This window comes from Haemaphysalis longicornis, unplaced genomic scaffold (genome assembly GCF_048455015.1).
Source record: "Haemaphysalis longicornis isolate Haplotype H1 unplaced genomic scaffold, Haemaphysalis longicornis Haplotype H1 scaffold_6, whole genome shotgun sequence".
Classification (NCBI taxonomy): Eukaryota; Metazoa; Arthropoda; class Arachnida; order Ixodida; family Ixodidae; genus Haemaphysalis; species Haemaphysalis longicornis.
Window position 1 is genome coordinate 52,662,060 of NW_027526407.1, and position 9,907 is coordinate 52,671,966.

At 47.0% G+C, this 9,907-nt stretch overlaps 1 long non-coding RNA gene across 1 annotated transcript; it reads left to right on the plus strand.

Moving 5' to 3' along the window:
* On the plus strand, positions 1-9,134 carry LOC144142672 (uncharacterized). Its single transcript, XR_013317026.1, has 3 exons — positions 1-240; positions 3,524-4,766; positions 6,504-9,134. It is a non-coding gene; the product is annotated as an uncharacterized LOC144142672 (long non-coding RNA).
* Positions 9,135-9,907: the final 773 nt, after the last annotated feature.

Genomic DNA, 9,907 nt, shown 5'->3' on the forward strand with positions numbered 1-9,907 from the left:
AAAGATATACCGGAGGCTCCAGGGCGCGTTACCCGGCGCGCGGACGGATGTTGCTTCAAGCGGAAGTCGTCGCTTGAAGAGAAGACGATGGGCGCGGGGATTCGGAAATGGAGTGTCTCAATTCGCTCTCGCAAAAAACCAATAAAACGTCACGTCCCGACCAGAGGAGCAGAACATACCAAGTGTGCACACTCGTGCGCGAAGTTCAACGCGGGAACTCGGAAGAACAGGCGAGCTGAGGTCAGTGTGCCAGCCTCGAATCATTCTGTGTGACCTAATGTCTGGGGAGAGAACAATCCAGTAGTGAATGTGCCCAATCCTGACCACCATTGTAAATGAGAAGGACCAAAGATCGTCGTGGCTGCTGCAAGTTTCTTGTAGGGTCCTTGGGCCTGAAGTGATTGGGCTTAATTATGTCCGGCTGCCGCGTTTTTCTCTTTGAATGTCCGGCAGTTAAGTAATTCTTGTTCCTCATCATGGTATGAGCCCGCGTTGTTTTTTTTTTCAAGTTATAGTTGTAGTTTCGCAGTTAGGCCTGTAACACGACGGAGCTGGAGTTTTGTCGGGCACAGATCCAAGTCCTCAGCGGCGGAACTGTTGTTTGAAAGGAGGGGATCTCGTCGAAAGCACATAGTTTCGGAAGTGCTCGTCTAACTTTTTGTGTGGGGGTCAAGCTAGCCCATTGTTCCTTTTTGATGGACCTGAATAAGGATTAAGTTTTCAACGCTAGTTCTGGCTTCTTCAACGCCCTCCCCTATGCTTGCTAAGTGTGCTTCACATTGTCGACATTCCATTTGAAAACTGCTTTCATGATGTTTGTCTTGGCGAAATGAACGCATTCCGAGTGGAGTAGTTAGTATATCCTTCCGTCTTTTCATTACACAAATATTTGCGAGTTAGCGCCGTGTCGTCTCGCTCTTTGTCTTCGTCCGGGTGCTGTGAGCGTGGTGAACACCAAGATAAACGCTAATATATATGAACGCTGTCCCACCATAGTATCTTACGCTTGTTACAATTAAAAGCTGCTACAGTTCGTGAATACAAATTCTGTCAAATAACAGCGGGGCATTTCTGCCGTTTTTGTATCAATCTGCTTCTCTGTCACTCAAGTTTTGGGCTGGATGATGATGAGAATATATTGATGATCGGCGTCATAACTCGCCCAAGTTTTCCAACGAATAGATGTCCATTTAGCCCACGCTGGATCGGCGGAAAAATTTATTTTCCTCAAGTAGCAAATTTTCTACGAAGTCTGTAAAGTATTTTTCATCTGAATTGAGGGAGGACAAACAAAATCGCGCACACAGATGTAACCTTATAACTAGGTGCTTTGACGCTAAGCTAGGGTTTTCCGCTGCAGTTGTTTTGTGGCCCATTGTTTTCCCGGTGCTCTTGTGTGGTTATCCCTATTCTGGGCATCACAGAAAGTGTGTCTGGTTACCGGCCAGTCTACGGCCGCTCCCTGGCATGTCCGGCCAGCACCAATATACTTGCAGCCACTGATTGTACGTTGAGCAGCCAACATTCGGCCACCAGCACTTCGGTATTTCTGCGGCCGCCCGCGTCCATACACGCAACGGCATAACCGGTTTCCAGATAGTCAGTGTACTTTCGGCGACCGTTGTTCAAAAAAAGAACGGCCGACGTACGGCCCTAGGACACGCGCTTTTCCTTCAGGAAGCCGTGTTCAGCCGAATCACGGCAAACGACCAGCTACAGAGGATTCGTATTCTGGTGGCAGCTGCGGTTCGGAAAGAGAACGGCCGAAGTGCGGCCCCCGTGCATTTGCTTTTCGCATACGGTGAACAGCAAGCGTCCCACGGAAGAATAATCTTGTTATTCGGGTCACGGGTGTTATAAAGGAGACCGGCCGACGTAAGGCCGCAGAACGTACATTTTTCGTACGGCCAGCAGTTTTAAGCAGAATGACGGCAAGCGACCGGCAGCACAGTATATGGCAACCAGTGTTGATAAGGTGATCAGCCGAAGTATAGTTTCAGGTTATCCGTCAGGTTATCCTCGGTTAGCGGTTGTCAGCAGAAGAACGGCAAGTACGGTAGGCCGTGTGCCCTAAGGAGCACATGGTAAAACAACTAACAAAGAAGTACAGGGAGATATAGCCTGGGCGTCGTTTGAACTTTGAGAAGCTTAGAGTAAAATATCCCTTGAGAGGAGGATGAGAGCAATGAATAAACGTAGGTGGACAGCTAAAGTTTTAGGTGCGGAGTATACCTTAGGGCCGCACAATGTCCGTCCGCGTCCGTGGGCATAGCAATTTAAATCGTAAAAAATCACACAGGCACCGGTAGACCAGACAGAGTTACTGTCAGTCGTCTCTACCCAGTGGGCTACGACCATGAGTTAGTACCCGATAGTAAAACGGCTTACTCTCCTCGCCTGTAATGGTGCAGAGTGCGTTAGGACCTCCCAATCTCCGTTCGCGTCCATCCGTGCGCACACCACCATCAGGCAAAAATCAGGCGAAATTCCACTGGAGCCGTGAATTGGTTTCATTTAAGGAATAATCAAAGTGCAACTCACTGCTCAAATTGAATAACGCTCGGGGCGCAAATCGGGTGTCACTCAGGGCGTAACTTGGATGTCATTTCGAGTCCCCAAGCACCGCACTCTCGCCATCATATACGGAGTGGATGATGGGATTATGCTGCCATTTTTGTTGGCGGACACGCAGTGGTTAAGAAAAACTAGACGGCTAATGATGAAATACGGAAAGAACAGCGGAGGCTCAAAATCAGCCAAGGTAACCGGAAAAAAAGCAAGGCAGGTAGAAACGAAAAAATGGAAGCTAAAACGTCGTTAGAAATGTACATGGCAGTAAATCGGATATCACAAAGGAACATTTCTGCGGTAAATCCAAGGGCAGTGCATTGCTTTTTGAGGCTAGAGAGGTTTCTTGAGAACTAAGAGTTTTGTTGGGAAGCATACAGAAAATGATGGGTATGCGTGGTTTGCGGCATAGAAACTGAAACTGTGCTGCACATAGTTATAGAATGTGAGTGTGTTTGTCCAAATCTACATGAGGGAAATATTCGGCTTCAAGAAGCCAGCCGTAGGATTTAAAGGTAAAACAGAGGAAGGCAATTTCAAGGATGTCGAAAGACTAAATAAAGATTAGAATAATGTTGGACGAAAAGAAGACAGGGGAATAATGCCTAGGACAGCGACCTTCCGGTATCAGAAAAGAAAGTATTTTGTAATTGCCATCGGGCACCGCGAGAATTAAACGAACACTACAAAACAGAGATAGTTTTTCTGGGTAAGATGACACGTTATCTCCCCGTTTCAATAAGGATACCACTATCAATCAATCAATCAATCAATCAATCAATCAACCAATCAATCAATCAATCAATCAATCAATCAATCAACCAATCAATCAATCAATCAATCAATCAATCAATCAATCAATCAATGTTTATGAGTGAAAACCTGGTCCCGAAACCCGCAAAAAGCGTGCTTATTCTGACTAAACTTCCACAACGTTTTTCACATTTTTTTACAGCACCTGCACAGATGACCACGGTTGAAGAATGGTGGAAGGACGAATGGCCAAACCTCAAAGAGCAGCCAGAGTGCTCCGCTTCATCGGACAGCTGCTGGATATGCGACGAGCTTGTAAAGTGGAATGTTGCTCTCACTAATTTCGCCATCCGCCTCTCCGAATCGTCACTCGGAAAGATGTGCCTGACTATTGATGTGACGGTGCCTGCCACTGACCTGCAGCAGCTTGAAGACACAGCCGCTATTACTGTGTGGTTACTGAAGAAGCATCGTTGTATCGAAACACTCCAAATTGGTCGGCTGAACAATCAGGACCAAGTGTCGATGCAGCAACGTCAAAGCGGGTCATTTGGAAACGTAACTGTACCCGAACCTGTTGCCGAGTTGAAGTCCAGTCTGCGTCACATCTCCATTGAAGGCCACGCCCCCGACAACTGGGCTTCTCTTCTCGACGCCATCGGCCCCATAGAAAACCTCGAAAGCCTCACGCTGCTACAAATCCATGCCAGCCCTACCTCGGTTAAAAAGTTAGCTGAGCTGTTGGCAGCCAATGGGGAATCCGTCAGGAAAGTTTATGTGGAGGGCTTCATGTGCAGTGACTACGGTGGCGGTGGCATTGCTGCGCTCATGGACGCCACCGCGAGATGCCTAAACATTGAAGAAGATGCACATGACTCTGATGTGCTCATGGAAGGTATCGCAAAATGCCGAAATTTGATGGAATTAGTTTATCGTGAAGAATTAGGAACAAACGGGCTACGAAGCCTTGAAGACTTCTTGAGATCGAATAGGACATTGAGGATATTTTGGCTCCCGCCTAAGGAGAAAGCACAATTTGCGTTCTGCCACTTCATGAGCGAAAACAGAACACTAACCGAACTGGAATTGTCGTGTAAGGACTGCGATGAAGGTGTTATCAACGTCCTCCTGAGGGCTCTTCAAAACCACAGCACATTGGAACGCCTGACAATCCACGGCGGATTACAGAACTCGAATCAGTTGCTGCTGAATTTACTGATCTCAAAAAACAGAAGCATTCGTTCACTAACTATTCGGGATGCCCTCATCTATTTCGCCTTCGGAAAACTGATTGCCAAGGGACTATCGAAAAACAAGACGCTAGAGTGCCTGGACATTTCCGACTGCTATGTGGATTTTCAGTCAGTCCTGACTTTATGCGACGCACTGACAACAAACATGTGCTCAGTGAAATTTGGCTGTTTGGAGCCACCGCCAATAAAAAGGTAAGAAAGCTCTCATATGGCTTTGCCCATTTCGCTCAGCATGTGCCCAGCCAAGTACATGTTCAGCATGTACTTGGTGGTTGTGGTTTGCGACAGAAAAAGAAAGGAAATGCTCTCGGGATATTTGAGCTCGGCAGGGAGCTCACCTGCATACAACCCAGTGCAGGGGAAGAGGAGTAGAGGGGGAGTGGTAGGTTAAAGTAGAGAGAGAGAGAGAGAGATAAAGGTATAAAGAGAGCTGTCAGTCCTCGAAAGCTGTCAGTACGGGCAAATCGGTCAATCACTGCACTCCGGGCTACAGCCGCTGCGTGAGACAGGTTGTCTCCAGGTAATGGAGCAGATAGGCGAAGACTTCCCGTGGGGTTGCCGCAGGCCCCTTCACCATTACGCGTATTTCGCGATAGATCGTGTCCATATTAAAAAAACGTTGTTTCATGCATAGTAATAGATCGGTGGCCATGTATAATGTAAACCTGGAGGAAAACATTCTCGCGCTATCTAAAGAAATATCGGCAAGTGCTTGCTGCGGAGCCATTCGGGCTCGTACTTTTATAAATAAAGGCACTAGTAGAAGAATAGGTTGGTGCGTTAGCCTAGAATCGGCCTGTCATGATTAACATACTCGCGTTGAATGTTGTCATCTTGGCTTGGATACCAGGAAGTAGCTAGAATATCCCCCACTGCTTTGTTACTTCGCCGCGTAGAACAGGAAATGACCGGCGCACCAGAACAACCCACTAGACCTGAACAGGTACTGGGCGACTCTGAAAGATACTAGGTAGACGCTGGCCACAAAACTGCACGAGGAGAACCTGTACGGACGCGTGCAACGGGAGTGGAGTGACAAGACGCTTCGCTGCGCGTCCGACCCATCGACTTACAACAGCGCCTTATGACTTTTTTGAGGACGTTAATTTTCTGCGTTGTGTGACATTTAAATGAGCTGTGTCAAAGTAGCATAAAGTTTTTCAATGTCACAAACTGTGACGCAAAGAATAAACCATCTGCGATAATTCCTGTTATATTTTTAACGACGGTAGTCTTATTTGGGTTAGGGAAGAGAGAAAATTTTGTTTTGAGGTGCAGCTTTTCCACTCATCCCAGTTCTTTCAGTAGTAATGACTCTGCAGTTATTCAGCGCAATGCGAAATATTTCTGCAAGGTTAATTTTGGAGGTGAAAGCTTGATTTGTTCGCAGATTTAAGCTTAGAATGAAGAGCGACCACGCTCCAGCGCAATGAAACTATCCCATGGAAATGTATATGGAGAAAGAATTTCGGCAGTGAACTGCGGGAAAAATTTCGGATACCGAAAAGTATTTTTAGGGTGTTTTGTTCCGCTCAAGTTCGACTTCTTGCAGAATACGAAACACCGTTTTCCTGCGCCAGTTTAGTGGGTTCCCAAAAGGTCGGGGCTTTGAGAGACAAAGCGGGGGATGATATCTATATCTGTCCCTAATTTCAGCAGGAAATCGTGCAGGTTTGCCTGCTGGATCGCTACCCTGAGTGTTGACCAGTTAATGACCTACCTACCCATGGGTACCCAAGGAGTCACGTGATCCCAAATTACTAGTGAGCCACTGGTTATCTACACAAGGCTGACGAATGGTTGAAGTATCAATATAAGGCAGAAAACGGTCTAATTAAAACAGTTTAATGTTAATCTTTTCGTGTTCAAATGTACAGCAGTTCCATTCTAGTGAACATTGTGCTAACAGGAATGCACTTTCTTTTTCAGACCAGCGACCGAGAACCACCCATTCTACCTGAACAGGTACTGGGCGACTCTTAAAGATACTAGGCAGATGCTGGCCACAAAACTGCGTGAGGAGAACTTGTACGGACGCGTGCATCTTGAGTGGAGTGACTACGACGCTTCGGGCCTCGCTACTTCTCTGCGTTTCCAACCCATCGATTTGGAACTCGATACTGCGAAGCTGACCGAGGAAAGTTTCGCGTCTGTGTGCACGGCCCTGGCTTCAAGCTTCCTGGTCCGCAGCCTGACAGTTCGCCTTTCGAAAGGAAAGTCCGAATACGCGAAAGCCCTGTCTGATGCGCTCAGAGAAAATGTATCCCTGAAAATCGTGAAACTGATTGAGGATTGTGAGAGTTCCGGTATTGCGTCGAAAGTAGCACAAGGTCTGCAGTACAACACGACCGTGACTTGCCTAGGAATTGAATGCCGTAATATCAGACTTCATGATGCAGAACGTTTAAGGGATGTCATTGTAAAAAGTAGATCTCTGAATGACATAGACATCTCAGTGATGCGCACTCCAGTGAGCCCTGAATGCATTGCAATTCTCTCTGAGGGAGTGGCTCAGAATACGTTTATTACCTCCTTCGCCATAAACAATGTCCACAAGGACGCTGACCAGACACAAATCCACTTCACACTAATGGGGAACAGTGTGTGCCTCAACCGTGCTGTTCGCTTTGTACTGCAGCAAAACACTGAAAAGCAGTGTGCCGAAGCGTTCAAGCTTTTCCAAGCTCAGACGTCTCTGATTGAGCGTGTGAAGGAAGAGTCGGGCAAGTCTGACAGTGAAGCGAAAGTTGCCGTCACGTCAGCTGCTGGTGAAGCGGGCACGTGCGGTGTGGATCACGAGGAGAAGTTCATTCCGTGCGCGGCGGGAGTCGTGTACGAAGTGCCCTTACTCTGCGGTCGCTCGTACATTGGTCAGACAGGGCGATGTGTAAACGAGAGGTTGAGAGAACACAAGCAGGAAAATAAACTGAGACTGCACTCTTGCCGGAAGGATTACATTTGGGATGATTGTGAGCCGCAATTTGCGAACACTAAAATCCTCGCTAAGCACATAGATAAGCAGACTAGAGAAACTATTGAAGCTTATCATATCGTAAAGAATGGCAAGAATTGCATTTCGTCGATTTTTCCAGGTACGTACCAGTTACGGCGCCGGGGTACACAATCGAAGAGAAAGTATTTGAAAAAAAAAGGTGTTTAAGCATTTAGCCCCGCACTCCACCGTTACTAGAAAAAAATGCCAAGAAAAAAATACCCAACGCACGTGATTGTGCGCTTCGTTAAACGCACACGAGAGAGAGAGATATATATGATATATATAGAGAGAGAGCAGAATTTATTGTCATCCCTTTTAAGACGAATCCACCATGCGGAAATGTCGGGTATCTTCGTCCCTTCAGACGGCGGTCAGGAATCGGTGGTCCCTGGCGGCGTCGTTTGCCAGTTATAAGACAGCAGCTTGTATCTCGGGAAGAGAGCTGAGGAATGCGGCCTCCCACTGCTCACTAGTTCTTATATGTATTTCTTGTTAAGAGGCCTGTGGTTTGTCTGGGGAATTGGCATACCATATGTTGTAGTGCGGCTGCTGCAATGTAGTACCACTTGCATCTGTCCGTGTACCTATTCGGACAGCTGCATTACACAGGGCGGGGTGAGAGCACGTATTTGATTGCAACCTGCGCCAAGCGACTGTTGGCCGATTGTTTAGCGCAGTGTGGACAGCAGTAAGAGCAGCATGCGTCGGCAATGCTTGCGTCTGCGCTTGCGCCACGTGAGCAGCTCGCCAAATATACTAGGAAAGAATAACGAGCTCACGTGAGCGTGTGCCTTGTGAGGAGCGCCCGGCTTCGGCCAGTTTGACCTTCGAGAAAACTCTGGCGAGCGCTCGTCGCGTGATCTCACGTGCTCTTCTACTCGCTATAGTTCACGTCGCCTAGTTCGCGCTACAGACGCCCAGCTCGCGAAGCCGGTTGCCTTGGGCTGTAGCGTGTGCTAACGCCATCCACTTTTGCGGGGATGCGAAAGCCTGCGGACAAAACAATCCGGGACTGAAAATCATAAAGAACTTTAGTGTGGAATTCGGAAATCTATGTGAGATGTAACAACCGGATCGGCGACGAAGGAAGAGGGGACTCCCGGTTCTGTTCTTCCAGCCTTGCACAACAAGTGCTAGCTGCGCCTATTTTTGTTCCAGTGTGCGCGACGTGCAGTACTTGATATCGATTGTTTCTATTTACTTGTAATTTTTTTGGAACTTTATTTTGTGTTAACGCATGCGGGGATACTGCGTATACATGTTTTCACATAAATTAAGTCGAGAGCCGGCATTCGTGGCTTTACCTCCTACCAAATTGTACTTCATGCTGGAGTTTTTGCGATGTGCAAGATCTACAATTTGGAATGCCTTAATTAAAATCCGTCTAAGCCATTTATGAAGGTCTCGGATGTCATTTTGCATTGATTTTATTCTTTGGGCTGAGTGCTACGTGATTGCTCGCCATAAAAAGTGTATGTATACTTTTTGCAAGACGCTTAAAATCAGTGCTTGCGTGTGTCTACTGGTATTCATGCTTGTGTACATGTTTGAAAATGAATAAACGTGTTCTGTCTAAATAATGTTGCACAGATGGTGTTTTATTTACTTTTGGATAGCATATTGCAAAGCTGAGTATTAAGATTCAAATAATTGGAACTTTGTAGAAATGAGGCCCCACTGAGATACAGAAACGCTGAATGAAGGAGATGAGCGCAGTGTATGTATTATGGTGTCCACTTCACAAGTTTTTTTCTCAACCATGCCTTTACTCATCGATGACGGAAAACATTCGCGTTACCCAAGAATCATTTCACTGCAGTCACTTTGACGGCTGCGTGAATACCGGACTGCTGAAACTCCCTGAAAATTTGTCTTTTTTACATGGTGCTCTCAGTTCCATTCCAAAACGAAGTTGACAAGCCACGTAATCACGGCAATCACAATTTCAAACAGCAAGGATTGTCCGTGTTGCACGCACGCACGGACGCACGCATGCACGCACACGCACATACGTGTGTGGGTGTGCGGGACTATGCTCGTGTTTTTGATGATTTAAATGTAACCTGGCAAGCCCTCGTGTTCTTGAAGTTAGCCATCAGAACCCGCATGAGGTTTGCCGGCCATTATGTCATTCATTAACAAATTAGCCTTTGCAGGGTACAGGAACGGCAGCCAACCGAAGCATATTGAATCAGTGGAAATTCAACATGTAAGAGATGACGGTTTTTATACCAGCCTGGCAGAACAGAGGGGCCACATGCATTCTGATCCATAGGAATTCCCGTTGCAGATTTCCGCAGCGTTGAGGGCAGCCAGCTACCGAAAAACGTGGTTTGCG